This window comes from Tachyglossus aculeatus, chromosome 19 (assembly GCF_015852505.1).
Source record: "Tachyglossus aculeatus isolate mTacAcu1 chromosome 19, mTacAcu1.pri, whole genome shotgun sequence".
In the NCBI taxonomy this organism is placed as follows: Eukaryota; Metazoa; Chordata; class Mammalia; order Monotremata; family Tachyglossidae; genus Tachyglossus; species Tachyglossus aculeatus.
Genome location: NC_052084.1, coordinates 12,608,033 through 12,629,347, shown reverse-complemented (window position 1 = coordinate 12,629,347; position 21,315 = coordinate 12,608,033). Strand labels below are relative to the sequence as shown.

Here is a 21,315-nt window from a genome sequence, read left to right as displayed (position 1 = left end):
CACACAGTAAGTGCTCAATAAATATGATTGATTGATCAGAGGGGTTTGTGTTAAGCTTTTTCTCCACCCATCTGTTTTTATCTCACCTGCCATAATCTCTGCTTTGGTACAGCTCAATCTTTTGATGAAGGCCCGGTTAGAATACCAAAGTAATGCTTTCTTCTGCCATTGAGGACAGAACTTGAATCTGTACCAGTCAAATTAATTTGGGGTTTTGATCATTTGCTGTCTACTCAGCTCATCTTAAGGATTTGATATTAAGTCCTTCCTGTGCAGGGCTTCTGAATGGCGAAGGATGGGATGTCAGCTCTTTCTAAATAAAGTACGAAACGTAATAAGGAATGTGAAAATGAGAAGTAGAGTGCCACGGGTTTTTGTGATTCGGGCATCACTTGTTTTCTCAAGGACTGTCGATAGGAAACCAGAGAAAAGCTTCCTCTTTTGTGAGATCAGTGATAGCGGTCTAAGTAGTACAGCAAGGCGGAAATTTATTTATTGGTCTCTTTGGGTCTGTAATCTGTCATTAACAAATGATTTCTTCTCTAGATCCAGTTATCTTTTCCCTGGGACAGATCTAAGCTGCACAGGCTTGATGGATGGACATAAAAGAGGTATGGCATCCCAAGCAAATAAAAAAGGGGTGCTACCTGCCCTAGGTTCTGTCACTCATCAGGCCCACTGGCAACATGGGACAATAGAGCAATCTAGTGATGGTCACTTCTTACTACACCATTACCATTCTAGGAGAGGTGGGAGTGGACAGAAGGAAAAAGACATAACTCCAAAAGTGACACTGTCACATAGTTGCAGCTGTATCTTAAGGGCAGAGCCTCAAGGAGTAAATCTGCCCCAAGTTGTAGTAGTAGTAATAATAGCTATTTTTCAAGCTTTTGGAAGTACTGAACGAGAAAGTGACAGTCCCTGCACACCAGAAATTTACACACAAGGGTATTTACAGAATAATTAAATAATTGAAAAGTGATTAAAATGCATATAAATGTGTACAAATAAATATATGCATGGTAGAAGTGGCTGATGGGTTTATATGATTTAGGATGCTGGGAATTAAAGGCTTGCGGGATGGGGTGGGCTTTCAGGAGGTCTCTGAATAAAAGGATGGCTGTAATCTGTCAGATCTGGACAGAAGTATGAAAACACACAGCCTAGAGCTCTGGACTCCACGGATCAAGTCAGCTCCGTCCTTGGACAGCTTTCTACACAGCACTGCTTACTGAAATGATGAGGTGCCCTGGGCCTACAAGGTAATGTACTGTTACACCTTTTGCTATTCAAACTGTTCAGTTATTCAATTCTGGTTTTTCTTAGTTTGACTCATTTTAAATGTTGACCCTTTCCCATGTAATTATCTTTCTACCCTCTTCCCCTCACTACTTTTAGATTGGGAGTCTCTTGAAGGTCAGGAACCAGCCTTGAATGAATAGTTATGTAGTTGTCCAGGGTCAAGTATAGTGCTTTACACTCAGCAGATGTTTAGCAAACATTATTGACTATTGAAAATGAAACATAAATTCAAAGATGGTGGTATAGCAGTGGATTGTTGGGACATAGTAGCAGAAGGCAGATCAGTGTGGCAGGCAGAAATTAAAAATGGGGTGACTGTCTTAGAGCAGAAGCTTCTGGAAGATTGTGGTACAAAGAGGGAGAAACAGAAATGGCCCAGGCACCGTGGCTGTCTTTACGTGCACATACTGTGTCCGTCATGCATTGGTCTTATTAGCAACCCACTGAGCCCACTGGGGAGCTGACGGTCGGTAGTGCCATTTTAGAGTCCAGAAGACATATGACATATGTGTGTGTGTGTGTGTGTGTGTGTACACATATGCATGTGTATATTTATGCACACGTATATGCCTACACTGCATAAGAAAATCTTAGAAAACAAGACCTCAGTTAATTGGGTAAATGGACTGGCTTAAATTGGGTCCAACTGTGCTTCCCTGGTAATCAATCTATCAGTGCTATTTACTTAGCAATTACTAGGTGCAGAGCTCTGTTCTAAACACTTGGGAGGGTACAGTACAGTAGTGTTGGTAGGCATTAGAGCCATCCACAGCAAGGGAAGAGACTATCGGGCTTGAATTTTCATATGGTCTGGCACTGGGGAAGTACGAACATAATGAGGGGAGACCTGCTGCCATCTCTTTTATTCTCACATCCCAGATCCCACACTCCATGACTTCAGGATGATTAACTAGCCAGCCCTTTCCACATTCTACTATTTGAAATCCCACTTTGCCTTCCTATGTATAGATCCCTACCAAATCCTCAGGGCTACCACCAAGCCAGCGGACAGGCCAATCCAGGACTTTGGGAATCCAAAGACACCTTCTGATTCCTAGTTCTCTTTATGGAAGTGCTCCTTGAGGTACTTTCTTAGAACCCAGAGTGCTCTCCCATACACCCCTCCTGACTTCTAAAAATTGGCCCAATCTTGGTACCTGCAAAGCCGAAGCCATCAGCTGCCCCAGGTTCCCACCGTTACCGATCTAAATCTCCCTTGGTGAGAACCGCAAGGCACAGCAGGCTTATAGTCGGGGGAATAAAGAGGGAAGCAGTCACTCAACGTTGTAGCTTGGCTTTTGTTATACCAGCCTTCCCCGGATCCTGGGTGACAGTTAGGATCACTTGCCGTTTTTAAACAAATGTCTCCCTGTTTTCCTTCTCCTGGCAAGTTTCAGCAGAGATACTAGCTTCATGATGAGGCTTTGGTGGTGTAAATTCTAAATTTTTAATGGGAAAATTGTCAAGAGATTCTCCCTGTGAATCTCTCCCTCCAACCCTCTCCCCGCCTCCCTCTCCTTCTTTCCTTCTTTTGTCTCCTTCAGTCGCTGGGGTCAGAATCTATAGCCAGACAGAGATCCTGGTTGTGATTCCAGGGCCCAGATGCAGTGTGTGGCAGCATCTGGTTCATTGGCACACATCACAAGCAGTTGTGTTGGCTGCTTCTAGCCCTGTCATGTGGTTTAGTCAGTTGATGGGTGCACTGTCACATAATGAGTTTCTTTGAGAATAGTGTCCCAACTAAGGAATAGGAAAGGATAATGAAATGTACCGAGAGGACATGAATTATTGGGTAGGGTGAACACAGACTGTGGCTTTGATGCCGACTCTGGACCTGTTTTTCAAAATCCCATTTCATGTTCTAGTCCACAGCTCTTCGCGTAACCTTACCTTCTTGTGCGGTTAGTGTTTCAGGTGCCTTAAGGCATGGAGCTCCTTGAAAGAGAAACACAAATCACAAAAATGTTGAGATAAAATCCCCTCCTTAGAGGCCGTGCGTTTGGCATGGGGAAAGCGTGATAACAGCTTGCTTTAGAAAGGTGACATTTCTGCTGAAGGCTGAATAATGAAAAATGCATTTTAAAAACCAGCTCTTCAGTATCTTATGATAGCCAACCTTTGTAGTGAAGACCGTTTTTCAGTTTGGCTAGTCTGTCTCCCACCTTGATTGGTGAGCACCACTGTGAGGCCCCGTTTGCCATGGACTAGAGGTGGGTGGTGACTTTGGGGAATTAACAGAAGAGGGGAGAGAGATGCCTTGATTTCACTAAAAATTGAAAGTCCCGTAAATCATTCTCTTCCTGGGCACCTGTTACCTTTCCTTTACTTGGGATTATTTTCAGCTCACAGAGTCTTGTTTCACATTTTTAAATAATAAAATGGGTAGCAAAGGCTGCCGGAGGGAAGTGTTTTGTCCAGGCTGTGTACCTAGGGAAATGGCTACCTTGGTCTTTCCAATAATAGTAACATATTATAACATAATTATTATATAATTAATATTATTACTATTATTATTGTATTTACTAAGTGCTTACTATCTGCCAAGCACTGTACTAAGGAGTGAGGTAAAAACTGGATAATCGGGTCCCACATGGGGCTGACGATCTAAACAGGAGGGAGAACAGTTATCGAATCCCCATTTTGTAGATGAGGGAACTGAGGCACAGAGAAGTTAAGTGACTTGCCTGAGGCTACACAGAAGACAAGCGGCCTTGGGCAAGAACAGGGGAAGGTTTGAAGTCTCTGCTGCTGTCTTCAGAGAGGTGAGTTTCCTTCAGCCCAGCCAGCTCCCCAGCTCACTCTGGTGTTCAGTACCTCTGCCAGTTGTGCATTAGCACTGAGGAGTTAACACTACTATCCAGGAGGCATTAGTGGTAAATCCAGAGCCAGTTAGAGGTTCGTGCAGCAATTGGAGAAACTTCCTATCAGACCCAGAATAGACGACATGGGCAAAATGGGATGCACCATGCCCCTATTGACTGCATTGTTCAATTTCTGCTCTTTTGAAATTGAAATTGAAGTTTCTCTGCCCTGAGAAACTGAGTTGGTAGAAAAGGCCGAAAGCATCATCATCATCATCATCAGTCGTATTTATTGAGTGCTTACTGTGTGCAGAGCACTGTACTAAGCGCTTGGGAAGTACAAGTTGGCATCACATAGAGACAGTCCCTACCCAACAGTGGGCTCACAGTCTAAAAGGGGGAGACAGAGAACAAAACCAAACATACTAACAAAATAAAATAAATAGAATAGATATGTACAAGTAAAATAAATAAATAAATAGAGTAATAAATATGTACAAACATATATACATATATACAGGTGCTGTGGGGAAGGGAAGGAGGTAAGATGGGGGGATGGAGAGGGGGACGAGGGGGAGAGGAAGGAAGGGGCTCAGTCTGGGAAGGCCTCCTGGAGGAGGTGAGCTCTCAGTAGGGCCTTGAAGGGAGGAAGAGAGCTAGCTTGGCGTGACAGTGTCTCGGAAAAATGGGTTTCCTTTTCACGTACTTGGTTCCGTAGAATGAGCTTCCCCTACCTCCCGCCTCTTCACTTTTATATGAGCAATAAATGATGGGCTGTCCATATAGAGACCTGGCTCAACTCTGGTGTTTCTGTCAGGCAGTCCTGTTATCTGGGTTTGGGATGAGTACCTAGGGGCAATGTAGCCTGATGGGCCCTCTAGGTGCTCTGCCCCCTTGGCTTATGGTCTCCTCCCCGTGTTTTCTGTTTGGCTTCTTCTCGGGCAAACACATAACCCTCAAGGGCCCAGCCACTGTTGCTTCTGGGCCTCAGCCTCCTCTGAGCTCAGGTGATGGCTTTGGGAATGCCAGTGCTGTTTCACAATCGCAGCCGCCGTCCAGTCACTGTGTTATCCTCTCACGTGCCTGGCGTGGGTTCTGGAAACATAGTATCTAAAATTAAAGAGTTCTTTCCGTTATGGAATTTTGAACTGACCTTTGGAACCCTAATAGGGAGTGGGTGATGAAAGCAAAGGAATCATCTATAAAGTAAATGACCCAGAAGGAAATGTGAAAGGGGCCCTCTCAAACAGTCAGCCGTATCCATTTTGAATTAAAAGAATTCTGCACACACTTTAGAAATGATTTTGCTTTGAACCATTTTCCCAAAATGTGGGAAGAGTCCCTTCACAAGAGCACCATACTGGTTCTTGGTAATCAGGAAGGAGAAGCCTAAACATACAATGCAACAACTCTCATTGAGAGCTCCAACTTGAGTGGAATATTACAGTAAGTGGAAGAATGGAAAACCAGTGAGGAAATACTTTTTTCCCTTTGGATAAGGCAGGAGAATATGTAAAATGGAAGATTTTGGAACCATAGGCTTTTCTCATGTATATAAAGACTCGCACCTACTGTCTCTATTATAGGCCAAAAAAAACCATTTAAAAAAAATTGTAGTCTCTAGTGCAGATTTGCCCTTTTCAGAAAGAAAAGCAGAAAATGTGAGCATTTTTTAAATAAGCCACTCTAAATGTGTGTAAATACTAGGCAGACATATGTAATATATACTTAGCCATATATACCCTGTGACAGCACCATAGAGAAATTTTGTCTGTGGGTTTGAGTGTGGCTGCTGTTGAGTAGACCACAGTGAAACATCTATTCCTTTCATTATCTGCACAACTAAACACATTGTGCTATGCTGATGCCTTTGCAGATCCCTCTACCATTTTGAATTTGCTTCTTGCCATCTGCACTCACCCATGAAATCAAAACGGGAGTTCCTTCAGGAACATCTTTAGAATATCTTGATAGTCTAAAATGCTTTGATTGTGAGTAGGCCTATAGTGTATTTCCATTTTATGGGTCTACATTGTGATGTATCTGTATTACCTGTCTGCAGATATTCTAAAAAGAGTATATTAGTAATGGTATTTGAGTACCTGTTGGGTGCAGTCACTGTATTAAGCACTTGTAGATTTAACAGTGTTCAGAAACAATTGAACATTGTTCAATTTCAAACAATGCAGAGCGACTTTTGAGTTTTCTAATTTAAATTTGGAATCAAAACCGAACTCATTTATGGAAACTTTCTACTCAGAGTTCCAGAGCTTTCCAGAACTATCAGTTCTGCAAAACAGAAGACATGATAGCAATTTTTAAAGTCTCAATTATTGTAATGAATGGATTCATATCCTTGTGGGCAGGGATTATGTCCATTAACTGTTGTATTCTCCCAAATGCTTAATACATTGCTTAATAAATACTTTTGATTGATAATGGTGAGCACGTCTCAGTTTCTCCTCTGAGCACGCTCCTCTCTCAGGTTTGTGAAGACTGGCTTGCTATTCCTGGCAGCCAGTGCCACCCTTTCTGGTACAATCTCCCTGCTTCTAGACTGTGAGCCCGTTGTTGGGAAGGGATTGTCTCTATTTGTTGCCAAATTGTACTTTCCAAGTGCTTAGTACAGTGCTCTGCACACAGTAAGTGCTCAATAAATACGATTGAATGAAGAAATGAATGAAAGTGACCCAAAATGACAGCCCATCCACCTCCTCCAAGACCCACGTTCCAGTGGACACCTCCAACCCCATTTTGGATTTCGGATTTAGACTGTGTCCAACCTGATTGTTTTATATCTCCCCTATGCTTAATACAATATTTGGCACATAATACCTGCTTAACGAACATTATTATTATTATTATTATCCCACTGTTCTTGAGCTGGTGGTAGGGCAAAATGACAGATATATCACTGAGATGGATGCTTCCATTGAACATGAATCTCACTGTTGGATTGGATTTCAGCAATTTAGAGGGGTTGGAATTTGGGACAGCAAGTTCCAGAGTGAGTGGATATTGCATGAAGTCAGCAGGAACCCCATTATATTTCATCGGAGTACAGAAATAATGATAATAATTGTGGTATTTGTTAAGGGCTTATTATGTGCTAAGCACTCTACTAAGCTCTGGGATAGATACAAGATAGTCCGGTCAGACACAGTCCCTGCCCCACATGGGATTCACTGTCTAATTAGCAGGGAGAACAGCTATTGCACCCCCATTTTACAGATGAGGAAATAGAGGCACAGAGAGTCTGTTCCTTATGTACACTGCTCAGAATCAAGTGAAGTGTAAGTGACCTAATTAATTTGGATAAAAGATGAGATTTTGTCTGAATCACCTGGCTTTTATAAAACCTGGTTATAGAGTTAGTAAATTTTAAAAAGTGATTTCCCTTAAATGTAGAATTCAATAAGTCAATTAATCAATCATATTTATTGAACATTTACTGTGCGCAGAGCACTGTACTAAGCATTCATTCATTCAATCATATTTATTGAGCGCTTACTGTGTGCAGAGCACTGTACTAAGCTCTTGGGAAATACAAGTTGGCAACATATAGAGACAGTCCCTACCCAACAGCGGGTTCACAGTCTAGAAGGGGGAGACAGACAACAAAACAAAACATATTAAAAAAATAAAATAAATAGAATAAATATGTACAAGTAAAATAAATAAATAGAGTAATAAATATGTACAAACATATATACATATACATATATGCAGGTGCTGTGGGGAGGGTAAGGAGGTAAGGTGGGGGGATAAGGAGGTAAGGTGGGGGGATGGGGAGGGGGAGGAGGGGGAGAGGAAGGAGAATATAATATAAGCACTTGGGAGACAACAATATAGCAATATAACAGAATTGGCAGACACATTCCCTGCCCACAACAAGCTTACAGTCTAGAGGGGGAGACAGACATTAATATAAATAAATTGAGGATATGTACATAAGTGTTGTGAGGCTGAGGGAGGGGTGAATTGAGGGAGCAAATTAGGGCAATGCAGAAGGGAGTGGGAGGAGAGGAAATGAGGGCTTAGTCAGGAAAGGCCTCTTGAAAGAGTGTGCCTTCAATAAGGAAGAGTAATTGTCTGTTGGATGTGAAGAGGAAGGGCTTCCAGGCCAGAGATAGGATGTAGGCGAGAGGTTGGTGGCAAGATAGATGAGATCAAGTACAGTGAGTAGGTTGGCAATAGAGGATATTAGGGGATATTCTCTCTTTGAGCCATTTAAATTGTTGGTGTTGACTACCCTGCCTTTCTTGAATTCCCTCCTCTGTGTTTGCACGTGTTTGCATGGTTATTTTGATCATTACAAGTCAGAAAGACCATCCATCAATTCAGCTTCAGTTATCCAGATAAATGAGGAAAAAAAGTATTTGGGGAAGAAATGTGCCCCAGGAGAAAAAACACAGGACTAGAAATCAGGAGACCCGAGTTCTACTCCGGGCTCCACCATCCATGCCTGCTGTCTGACCTTGGGCAGTTCACTTAACTTCTCTGTGCCTCAGTTTCCTCATCTGTAAAATGGGGATTAAATGCCTGTTCTACCTCCCCGATTAGACCATGAGCCCCATGTGATACAGCAACTCTGTTTGATCTGATGGCAGTGCAAGTACCTCAATGCTTAGCACAGTTCTTGGCACATAGTAAGTGCTTAGCAAATACCGCAATTATTAATTATTACTGGAGGCTTGAACGATCCAAGATAGACTATCCATACCACTTGAAATTTTTGATTGTCAATCCTGTACTTCACTATGTGGCGGGTAGACAGAATTTAGCAGCTCTAAACGTTCCCAATCCCAGTGAACTAAGAAAAAAATGCCTTTGCCCAATTGAGATCAAATTTATCTCCCAAATAGCTTTAGAATAGTGGAGGAAAAACCCAGGATAGACATTTTGAAAAGTTTACTTCAGGTTGAGAATTTCTAATCCAGCTCCTTTTTTTTGTTTGATAGACATGACAGCATCTCCTCATTATTATGGAAAATATAGGGTTGCTGGTAATTACTATCTGAATATGAATGGGAGCAGAAGTGGGCACAGCCTGCACTGGCCTTTCTTTGACAAGGTATAACTTTCTTCTGAATTTCTGTGTTAATTAATGCTTATTTAAAAACCACTTTAATTGGTAGTAAACACCTCAACTTTTTGTACTCATTAAAATGCAGCCATTGATGTGTGATGGATTTTTTTAAAGCTTAATTAACTTTCTTTCTGTATATATAACCTATAATAATGACAAACATATTGGGGGGGAAAATACTCCCTAGCTTTTCCCCCCTTTTTTTTCAAGTCCTCTGCTTAAATGAGACAATTTGAGCTGGGCCAACCTGACTTGGTTAAGATCACATGACATCCATTTGGCATTTTGGAGATAAGATGGCAGAAAATTGTTAAAATCAACTGGGATGCTGGTCATTTTCATCCTGGATATTTTCAAACCTGTTTGCAGAAATAGGATAATTTTCAAACTAAAAGGTAGAGTTTAGAAGTAGTGTGTTCTAAATGATTCTAGAACATAAATCTTTTTGTCTTATGAAAAGCAGTGAGTTTTGCAAAATTTCAAAATTTTACTGGAATGTCAATCAATCAATCAGTGGTGTTTATCGATCACTTACTGTGCACTAAATGCTGGGGACAGTACAAGACAATAGTGCCGGCAAGCACGCTCCCTGCTCACAGCAAGCTTACAGTTGGAAGAAGCAGCATGGACAGTAATTTGGAGACTTGGGAGACTGTGAGAAAGCAGGCTACCTTAATGATGGCTTAATTACTGAGGAAGAGGGAGTGAACTTGGAAACGAATAAATCTCATGTGTATGACAGAGAAGCAGCGTGGCTCAGTGGAAAGGGCCCGGACTTGGGAGTCAGAGGTCATGGGTTCCAATCCTGGCTCTGCCACTTTTCAGCTGTGTGACTTTGGGCAAGTCACTTAACTTCTCTGGGCCTCAGTTACCTCATCTGGAAAATGGGGATTCAGACTGGGGGCCCCATGTGGGAAAACCTGAGAACCTTGTATCTCCCCCAGCGCTTAGAACAGTGCTTGGCACATAGTAAGTGCTTAACAAATGCCATTATTATTATTATTATTATTTTGGATTCTAAGTTGAGCACTCTGAATTCTGCAACAGCCTTTGCTACTACATGCTGAGATGCCCCATTAGACCTTTTGGCTAGTGTCTGAGATCCCCCGAGCTGGCTCCCATTTTTTTAGGGAAGCACAGTGCATATTTATATACTTGATTCTTTCCCCTACTTGTAATCTATTTTAGTGTCTTTCTCCCAAAATATTTTAGGTCCTTGAGGGCCAGGATTGAGTCTACTTACTATATTGATTGATTTATGAGGGAGATGAGCAGCAGCAGCTAGTTGCCAAGCCCCATCTCCTCCCCACTCTACGTGTTTTTTCATGGTATGTTTTATGCGTTTACTATGTACTAGGCACCGTTCTAAGCACTGGGGTAGATAGAAGTTAATCAGTTTAGATGCAGTCCATGTCCCACATGGAGCTCACAGTTTTAATCCTCATTTTATAGCTGAGGTAACTGAGGCACAGAGGTGTTAGGTGACTTGTCCAAGGTCACACAGCAGAGAAGTGGCAGATCTCTTGTTCTCCCTTCTGACTCTCAGGCCCGTGCTCAATCCACTAGGCCATGCAGCTTCTCTTTCAGACAACACTGAAAAGATTCTGAATTCTGGGAACTTCGGCCTTGGAAAATGCCATTCAGAAATTTCATATAGTGACCCTACATTCTGGAAATTTGTTAGGCCTTCTGGAAGGAAGTGGCCAAATTCTGCCCCGAGCTAATGTTTCTAGTCACACAAAGAAATTCCACGTTCACCTTTTTTTTCAAAATGGTATTTGTTAAGCAGTTACTATGTGCCAGGTACAGTATTAAGTGTTGGGGTAAATGCAGGCTGATGAGGGTGGTCATGGTCCCTGTCTGACATGGGGCTCACAGCCTTAATTCCCATTTTACAGATGAGGTAACTGAGGCACAGAGAAGCTAAATGTCTTGCCCAAGGTCACACAGCAGACAAGTGATGGAGTCAGGTTTAGAACCCACGTCCTTCCAACTCCCAGTCCCATGCCTTATCCACTAGGCCATGCTACTTCTCTAACACCTGTTGCTCATTGTTTGATTCACTCTATCCAGAAGAAACACAAGGGATATTGTTGTTGGGTTTGATTGATTGAACTTATTAAATGCTTACTATGTGCTAAACACTCTTCTAAGCATTGGAGTAGATACAAGTTAATACACAGTCCTTTCCCCACATGAGGCTCACAGTCTAGATAGGAGGGAGTAGGTTTGAAACCCTATTTTACAGATGAGTAACTGAGACACAGAGAAGTTAGGTGACTTGCCCAAGGTCACACAGCAGGCAAATGACAGAGCTAGGATTAGAACCCAAGTCCTATGACTCTCAGGCCCATGCTCTTTCCACTATTAAGGGATGAAGAAAGTGTCTTTCGTCCTCTCCCCTATTCTTTTGAAGAAGAGTTATTTGATGATGTAACCTTATAATGGAGTGTAATTGGGGGGGCAGAAAAAATAGCAGTGATTCTGTTTGTTGTTTCGGTTTGATCTGCTGACTATCTTGAAAGCAAAGACTTCAATCTGTTAAAATGACATTCTAAATACATTTAAATATCAATAGCTACTAAATAGAACTAGCAGGTTTTGAAATACCCAGGGCTGACAGTTCTGCTGCTTGTTTGCATTTTGGACATCATCATTTAGGTTTCCCAGATGAAGAGAAAATAGTATCTGTTATTATATTAATATGTTCTTGCCATGGCAAAAAATTGGCCATTGGCCAATCCTGGGTTTGAACATATGTTGCATTTGTTTTTATAGAAATCACTGCCCTTGTCAATATAAAGATCCAGCTCATTTTCTTTAGCTCCCTCCTCTTCCCACCTGGAGTCTGGAGTTGATCCTTTGGTTTATTCATGGAGTCATATTTTGCCCACTGAACCAGAGGGTGGGCAAGGAGTATCAAAGGCAAAATGAATTGAATGAATTAGTCGTAATTGCTCTTGATGACCAAATCAGGCATGACATTTAGTGGGGGAGAAGAAATTGAGGTACCAATTACGTGAGATTTTTGGACTTTATGTGGGTTCAGTGTCCCTGTTTTTCCCTAGCCTCTGTGGCCCTAGATAATCAAGAATTAGTTGCAATCTGAGAATCAGATCCTTGTTTGGATTTCATACCCAGCTTGCTGTAACATGCAAAGGGAAGAGAGAGAAAGTACCAAGGAGAGGAACAAAAGTAAGTAAGAGTCTTCAAGCACACTTAGTGGTATTGTATGGTGGGTGTGGGGTGTTCTTTTTCTTTGAGAACAGAGGCAGGAGAATGGGCTTAAGCTGAAGCAGAATAAAGGTCAGTTTAACAAAAGCAAAAACATTTAGGCTGTGTAGATTTGGAGGTCCTGGAATGTGTGAACCAAAGTCCTTTGGAGAGTCTTTAGAATAAGAACTATTGCTGACTGGAAGCAGGAGATTGGCCTGTGTGACCTCTCAAGCTCCTTCCCAGTCCCTGGGATATTTTCGCCCTGGATTCTCTGATCTTTCCCTCTGTGTTCTGCAATGTTTTCCCATTGCTGCTAAGTCGTTTTTTTCTTTATCTTTTTTTTTCTTAAATCAGGGACAGTTTTAAACTAAGCCAAGGTTTGTTTTATTTTCGTTTTGGATTACTAGAAGATGTGGTCCCTAGGCTAAGGTTTTCTGACTGATTTCTTCTCCTTCCTCCTCTGTCCCATGTCTTAGCCCTCCAGTGATCAGATTTCCACAGTGGGCTTTAGAAAGTTCTGAAACCAATGAATTTGGAACACCCACTCTGACCTCATCTTCCCTCTCCCAGCACAAGCACACGGCTAGACTATTATGGCGGTGTTGAATTTTCCTTGTAATATAGAATGAAAAAAGAGCTTGCCCTTCTCCTTAAATCTCCCTCCTGATTGCAAGACGAGTAAGTCCGCTAACAGCAATATCCAACAGCTTCACCAATCCAACAATGTGGTGACGCGGTAATAACGTCCAATTTTACACACTTCAGATCCATTAGGAGCAATTACCTTTCCTGAGGTGTTTTGAGTTAGTTTTAGCGGAGCATTCTTGCAGTTGGTGGATAATGATGGTAATAATGCCTACAACATTTTCAAGTCTCTGTTTTTAGCTGCAATAATACCATTAGTAAGCCTATTTAACAAATGTGTTTCATACAAAAAGTTAAGGTTTCCTAACATGAATCTCACCCTCCCCTTCGCCTCTCGTCTCTTCTCCACCCTCTCCCCCAGCTCACAGTGGTTCTAGGTTGATGCCATGGAGATTTACACAGCAGCTGTCTGAGGCAAGGATCGTAGGAAGGGGGCACTTGTCAGAGCTGGAGTCCCTGGTCAGGCACTCCAGCAAAAGCGAAGGGGAGGGTGCCGGCTGCTAAAAGATATGCTTGTATCCCATATTACTTAAAAGCAACCCTCCATGCCAGTGGTGAGATGGCCTTCATTAAGCCTCTGCTTCATCTCAGTCTCCCTCCCTCTATTCACAATATGCCAACCTGTTCTGCCTTCTGTTGCTCCTCATCATTTGGGGTTTTGCTTTGTTCTGTCTTCAAAGCATTGCTTCTTTCGTATTTATCCCCGCTCTTCTCCCACTACACCCCAGCTCACATGCTTTGCTCCTCTAAAGCCAGCTCCCTCACTCTATGTCAGTCTCATCTCCCTGACCCCTTGCTCCTGCTCTCCTCCCTGGCATTCCCTTCCACCTCACCTCCGCAGACCACCGCTCTCCTTGTTGTTAAAGTCCTTCTAAAATCTCAACCCTTGCCCAGTTTCCCTTCCCTTGTTATGAAGAGCAGCGTGGCTTAGTGGAAAGAGCACGGGCTTGGGAGTCAGAAGTCAGGGTTTCTAATCCCAGCTCTGCCACTTATCAGCTGGGTGACTTTGGGCAAGTCACTTAGCTTCTCTGTGCCTCAGTTACCTCATCTGTAAAATGGAGATTAAGGCTGTGAGCCCCACATGGGACAACCTGATTACCTTGTGTCTACCCCAGTGCTTAAAACAGTGCTTGACACATAGTACGCACTTAACAAATACTATTATTATTATTTATTATTAAGGTAGCGCTCTGTAGTGGGGACTGGAGGTGGGGAGTTGCTGTGGAAAACTCTGTGGCTTCCCTCACCCCAACCCCACCCTGTTAGTGAAGCCACCACTGGGCTGCTCCCAGGGTTTTAAATCCCCTTTTAACAGTTTGAACACAGAGAAGTTAAGTGACTTGCATAAGGTCACACAGCAGGCAAGTGGCTGAACCAGGATTAGAACCCCAATCTCTGATCTGATCTGATTCCCTTCTGCAACATCACCAAGATCCGCCCGTTCCTCTCCATCCAAACCGCTACCCTGCTGGTTCAGTCTCCCATCCTATCCCGACTGGATTACTGCATCAGCCTCCTCTCTGATCTTCCATCCTCCTGTCTCTCCCCACTTCAGTCTATACTTCACGCTGCTGCCCGGATCATCTTTGTGCAGAAACGCTCTGGGCATGTTACTCCCCTCCTCAAAAATCTCCAGTGGCCACCAGTCAACCTATGCATCAGGCAAAAACTCCTCACTCTTGGCTTCAAGGCTGTCCATCACCTCGCCCCCTCCTACCTCACCAACCTTCTTTCCTTCTACAGCCCAGCCTGCACCCTCCGCTCCTCCTCACTGTGCCTCGTTCTCGCCTGTTCTGCCGTAGACCCACGTCCTCCCCCTGGCCTGGAATGCCCTCCCTCCACACATTTGCCAAGCTAGCTCTCTTCCTCCCTTCAAAGCCCTACTGAGAGCTCACCTCCTCCAGGAGGCCTTCCCAGACTGAGCCCCCTCCTTTCTCTCCCCTTTCCATCCACCCCGCCCTACCTCCTTCCCTTCCCCACAGCACCTGTATATACATATACGTTTGTACAGATTTATTACTCTATTTATTTTACTTGTACATATTTACTATTCTATTTTATTTTGTTAATATGTTTTGTTTTGTTGTCCGTCTCCCCCTTCTAGACTGTGAGCCCGTTGTTGGGTAGGGACCGTCTCTGTATGTTGCCAACTTGTACTTCCCAAGCGCTTATTACAGTGCTCTGCACACAGTAAGCGCTCAATAAATACGATTGAATGAATGAATGAATCTTTCCATTGGTGCTCTTTCTACTACTCTGTGCTGCATGTCCTAGTGGAAAGAGCATAGGCCTGGGATTTAGATGACATGGGTTCTAATTCTGGCCCTGCAGGTTGGTTGCTTTGTGATGCCTTGGGTAAGTCACTTAACTTCTCTAAGCTTCAGTTCCTACAACTATAAAATGGGGATTCAAAAGCTGTTTTCCCTTCTACTTAGACTATGAGCCCCACGTGGGACAGGGACCACATCTGACCTAATTTACTTGTACCTACCCCATTGCTTAGAACACTACTTGATTCATAGTAAGTGCTTAACAGATACCATAATTATTATTATTCTCTGATGCTACTTCTTTTGCTGCTTGCCCCACTCTTCCCCTTCCCACCTCCCAGCCCAAGGCCATGCAGCAAATACATGCTGGTTGATGTGCTCGGAGAGGCCCACAAGCTAATATGGATCAATACAACTCTCGGGATGCTGATTAAGATCACAGATTTGAGTATGAGGACACTCAGTCGAAAATTTTGCAAAATAAGTGGGTTTTAAGGAAGTCCTTATAGGAAGAAACGGAAGTGTTTGGTCTATAGTCATTAGGAGACCGTTGCTGGAAAACAGAATGGCTGCCAAAGGTAGGCATGGTAATGAGGTATTTGATATTATTAATATTTTTCATATATGGCATTCAAGTAGGTTTTGAAAATGAGGTAGGATTCCAAAGGATTCCATTCTGAATGATGCTCTCATTTGTGAGGGAGATACTGTTATAATTGAAACTGTGGACAAGAAGCCGAGGTTTTGTTCTCTGTCTTTGGACTACTCACTTGACCTCCCAGAATATATCTCCTCCTGTGAAAGTGGGGACAATCGCATATCTTCAAAACATACAAAGTATAATTACTATTTGAGCCCAGTAATTCAACCAAGCAAATCTCTGAATGCCATAAGTACATGTTCTATTATATGTTTTCAATCACAATGATTTAAAATAAAGTAATAGAATGGTGAATAGCACAGGAAAAAACTTGATTTTCTGTTTCTGTTCAAAGGGAAATAATGAAGATGATTTTCAAACAGAAAACTCATCTCTTTAACCCTTTCCATGCTGAATTTTTGTCCGGTGGCCAGTTTCAAGGCTCTGATGATGAAGGTAGGAGTGGGAGGTGAGGAGGCTTGTGGGGCAGGGGGGTGCGGAGGCGGCACCCACATGCTGCTGTTCATTCAAACATGTTGGCCCTCTAAGGGCAAGGAGTCCAGGGCAAATAACCGGGGCTAAAGCAGCACTGTTTGGGCCATCAATCTCTTAGGGGAGGTAGGATTTCAGTGTTCCCCTTATCAGCCCAATTTGGGACATCATCAGGAAGCGGGGCAGAACACAACAAAAAGCATGGCTTTGCCAGTTTTCACTCCCTGCCGGCAGTTTTGTTTGCTGCTTCATAAGAAGGACAGAAGAAGCTGGAGAAGATTTAGATGATGGCAACCAAACTGGTCATTAGGAGTAATGGTATTTATTTAGGGGTTATTTGTTGTCTGCAAGTCATACTGCTAAACACTTGGGAAAAAGCATGAGGCATATTACCTACTCACAAGGGGCTTACTCTCTAGTGATAAGCAGCACCAGCTTCCTTTTGAGGCTAAACTAGAAAGATCAAAGATCTATCTGGAAATACACAGGATAAGAGAGAATTTGATTGAAGTTGATAGCATCATGAAAGGTAAAGATGGAGAACATGAAGTTATTATTCCTCAAATCCTTCACAGCAAGCCAAGGCGGATTAAATGTTGAGGTAAAAGGAAATATTTCTTCACTCATTGGGTGGTAAGACTTTGTAGGGTCTAATCAAATTATCTACAGTGAGAAGCAGACAAAAGAGAATCATCTATCTGAGTCCACTGGCAATCTGATAGCAAGGCCAGAGAGAAAGAGAGAGAGAGAGGGAGAGAGGAGAAGGGATATGCTGGGAGCTGTGTGTGAACATGAAGCAGAACTGTATGGTGGTATTCAAAGGGCTTAAGTTGCAGGAGAAGAAAGCACTGAGTGTCCTGTCCAGTCCAGTGGAAAGAAAAGGGACCAGGAAAGGGAGCAGATGAAAAAGCAAGTTATAATTTGAGGCTGAGGCAAATGGGACGGATGCTGGTGAGCTTTGAAATCAGGAAGTCATTCAACTGACATTTTGGAAGCCAGTTCAGACGTTGCTCACTGCTGTTTATTGAGTGACTTTGCAGTAACCTACTGTTTCAGGGAAACATTTGCTTCACCAGTGTTCAAAAATATAATGCCTCAATTCCATGACAAACAAACCAATGACCATATGCAAAATATAAGAGTAATCTGATGGTTCGAGTATAAAAACTGCTTGTATGGCTAACATCATAGCATTGCTAAAATCCAACCTTTCCTCTCCATCCAAATTGATATCATGTTAATCCAAGCATTTATCCTATATCCCACCTTGATTACTGCATCATCTGTCTTGCTGATCTCCCTGCCTCCTGTTTCTCTTCACTCCAGTCCATACTTCATTCTGCTGCCTGGATCATTTTCCTAGATAAACATCATTCAACCCATGTTTCCCCATTCTTCAAGATCCTTCAGGGATTGCCCATCCACCTCCACATCAAACAGAAAGTCCTTGCCATCAGCTTTAAAACCTTGCCCCCTCCTACCTTACCTTGCTGCTTTCCCAATACAACCTGGCCTGCACACTTCATTCCTCTAATGCTATCCTACTCACTGTACCTCCATCTTATCTATCTCCTGCTACTGGCCTGGAATACACTCCCCTTAATATCTGACAGATGATCGTTCTCGCTATCTTCAAACCCTTATTGAAGGCACATCTCCAAGAAGCCTTCCCCACCTAGACCCTCATTTCCTTTTCTCCCACTCCCTTCTGTGTCCCCCTTGCATCTGGATTTTCACCCTTTATTCACCCCTCCCTTAGCCCCGCAGCAGTTGTGTACACATCTGTAATTTATATTAATGTCTGTCTCCCCTTCTAGACTGTAAGTTCATTATGGGCAGGGAACATGTCTACCATCTTTGTTATAATGTACTTTCCCAAGTGCTTAGTATAGTGCTCTGCACACAGCAAGTGCTCAACAAATACATTTGATTGATTTATTGTTCAGAAATGTAATGGAAAGATGAATTTGGAACAGTGAGACCTGAAGAACAGAGTTGCAACATGCACCCAAGCGTGCGTGAAATAGCCCAACGTTAAATGATGGAGCCCAGCAGGAGCTCCTCGGTGACACCTGTGTCAGATCGATGATCCTGGGGTGAAATCATTATTTCGGGGACAGGAGCTTTTTGATTGAAGGCTTTGGGCAGACCGGTGTCCAAGAGGAAGAGTCAGAGGACCTGGGTTCTAATCCTGCTCCGCCACTTGTCTGCTGTGTGACCTTGGGCAAGTCACTTCACTTCTCTCTGCTACAGTTACCTCATCTGTAAAATGGGGATTGAGATTGCGAGCCCCATGTGGGACATGGATGATATCCAATCTGATCATTTTGTATCTACCCCAGCACTTAGTTCAATGCCTGGCACATAGTATGCACTCAGCAAATATCATAAGAAAAATGCCAGATATTGCAGCATGGCCTAGTGGAAAGAGAACAGGCCTGGGAATCAGAGGACTTGGTTCCTAATTCCAGCTCTGCCTTTTGTGTACTGTGTGACCTTCGGCAAGTCACTTCATTCTCTAAGCCTCAGTTCCCTCATTTGCAAAATGGGGATACATGTTCTCCCTTATACATCTCAGACCCATGTGGGACCTGATGAGCTTAGTACAGTGCTTGGCACATAATAAGTGCTTAACAAATACCACTATTACTATCATTATTATTAGATAGCTCCTACCGCACTAAACTGAAAACCACACAAAGTGGTTCTATCGTTGGTTGGGCTTTGCTTTCCTGATCCTCATGGGTATGATGAGTATGATGGGTATGATCAGCATGGTTATAATAATAATGGCATTTATTAAGCGCTTACTATGTGCATAGCACTGTTCTAAGCACTGGGGAGGTTACAAGGTGATCAGGTTGTCCCACGGGGGGCTCACAGTCTTCATCCCCATTTTACAGATGAGGTAACTGAGGCCCAGAGAAGTCAAGTGACTTGCCCAAAGTCACACAGCTGACAAGTGGCGGAGCCGGGATTTGAACCCATGACCTCCGACTCCAAAGCCCGGGCTCTTTTCCACTGAGCCACGCTGATGGGTATGGGTATGAAGATAAGGATTTCATCCTCATCTCTATCGGTGTATCATCTGCAAATATGAAAGGCAAAATGAACTGTGAAATTAATGGCAATGGTAATAATTGTATTTGTTAAGCAATTATTAATAATAATAATAATAATGATGATTTTAACTGTGGCAATTGTCACGTGCTCACTATGTGCCAGGCACTGTATTAAGCACTGTGGTAAATATAAGCAAATTGGGTTGGACACAGTCCCTGTCCCACATGGGGCTCACAGCCTCAATCCCCATTTTTCAAATGAAGTAACCAAGGCACAGAGAAGTGAAGTGACTTGCCCGAGGTCACATAGCAGACAAGTTGCAGAGCCGGTATTAGAACCCTGGTCCACCTGACTTCCACGCCCATGCTCTATCCAGTAGGCCATGCTGCTTCTCTTGTGTCAGTGAAGCATTGTACTAAGCGATAGACTAGATACAAGATAATCAGGGTGGACACAGTCCCTGACCCACATACTGCACACAGTCTAAATAGGAAGAAGAACAGGTACTTTCAGCTGAGGAAAGTGCCCAAGATCTTACAGTAGGTAATCGACAGAGCCTGGATTAGAACCTAGGCCTTCTGACCCCGTGGCCCAGGTTCTTTTCATTAGTCCACACTGCTTCTCTAGACTATAAACTCATTGTGGTCAGGGAACATGTCTACAGCCCTATTGTACTGTACTTTCCCAAGTGCTTAGTACAGTGCTCTGAACTCAGTAAGCTCTCAATAAATACCATTGATTCTTAAAGTTTCAACTAGCCTCATTGTGGCTGAGCGAATTTCAGATTCTACTTAGTGTGTGAAATGGGATAGGAACCTGAAAAGTGGAAGGTGTGAGGGGTGAAAAGTGGACCGACTGATTGGGTCACCCCAAAACTTGGGATTTATTCATTCAGTCATATTTACTGAGTGCTTACTGTGTGGGAGCACTGTACTAAGTGCTTGGGAAGTACAATTCAGCAACAAATACTCATCCTCTGGGGTTTCACGTCGGGTGAAGATTGTGGGGGGACAACATTAAGCAGCATTCCACATTTCTCCCTGACAAAGGTAGACTCCAGCATTCCAAAGGGAAGAATTATTTCAGTTTAATCAGCCAGTGTGGGGAAGATATGCAAAGAAAAAGTAAGAGATCGTGTCTGTTTCAGACTACGGTGATACAGGAGTGATCTGAGGAGTTGAGGTAACCAAAACCCTTAGCGTCTCGCCTCTGTCTTTTTTTTTTTAACAAAGCACTTTCTCTTAATTGTGTGTTATGATGCGGTTTGCCTTACAACACATATTGGTTTTGAAACCGGATCCCTCCACGTAAATTGTAGTCCCTGAGCATTAATCTGCTGCAACCCCTCAATATCTTTCAATCTGTATTTTCCCAATCATTATGGGTATTACAAGATTCAATTAACTTATATTCTGCACCAAAGGTAATTAAATCCCCAAGATAATACAGCAGGGAAATGAATAAAGGAAAGGCTGTTCCTCGTGGAGAGTACATCCCACTTGGTGGAGTGTCATTAGCTCGATTGAAATGTTTCCCATTTAACTCTATGAAATAGCCAAGTTTTAATATCTGCACACGCTCTGTGTAATCAACATCCACGGAATTGTAGGTCACAACAGGAGTCTGGGAGTGTAGGTAGTGGAAGCCTTTGCCTCTTCACTGACCCCAAATGGAAAACAATATAACATTTGCTCACTGGTTTAAGTGCTTGGAAAAGATGAGGGCCTTGATGTTGCAAAGAGCCCGATGCCTTCAGTTGGTTACCTAAGGGAATCCACTTATGAATCTATTACCCAG

The 21,315-nt window shown here is 43.0% G+C and overlaps 1 long non-coding RNA gene across 1 annotated transcript in view; it reads left to right on the top strand.

Moving 5' to 3' along the window:
- The first annotated feature begins 560 nt into the window (after positions 1-560).
- LOC119940585 overlaps positions 561-21,315 on the top strand; it is a 57,383-nt gene continuing 36,628 nt past the window's right edge. Inside the window, exons 1-2 of the long non-coding RNA XR_005455024.1 lie at positions 561-611; positions 1,135-1,262. This is a non-coding gene — a long non-coding RNA (uncharacterized LOC119940585). The remainder of the gene's footprint in view (positions 612-1,134; positions 1,263-21,315) is intronic.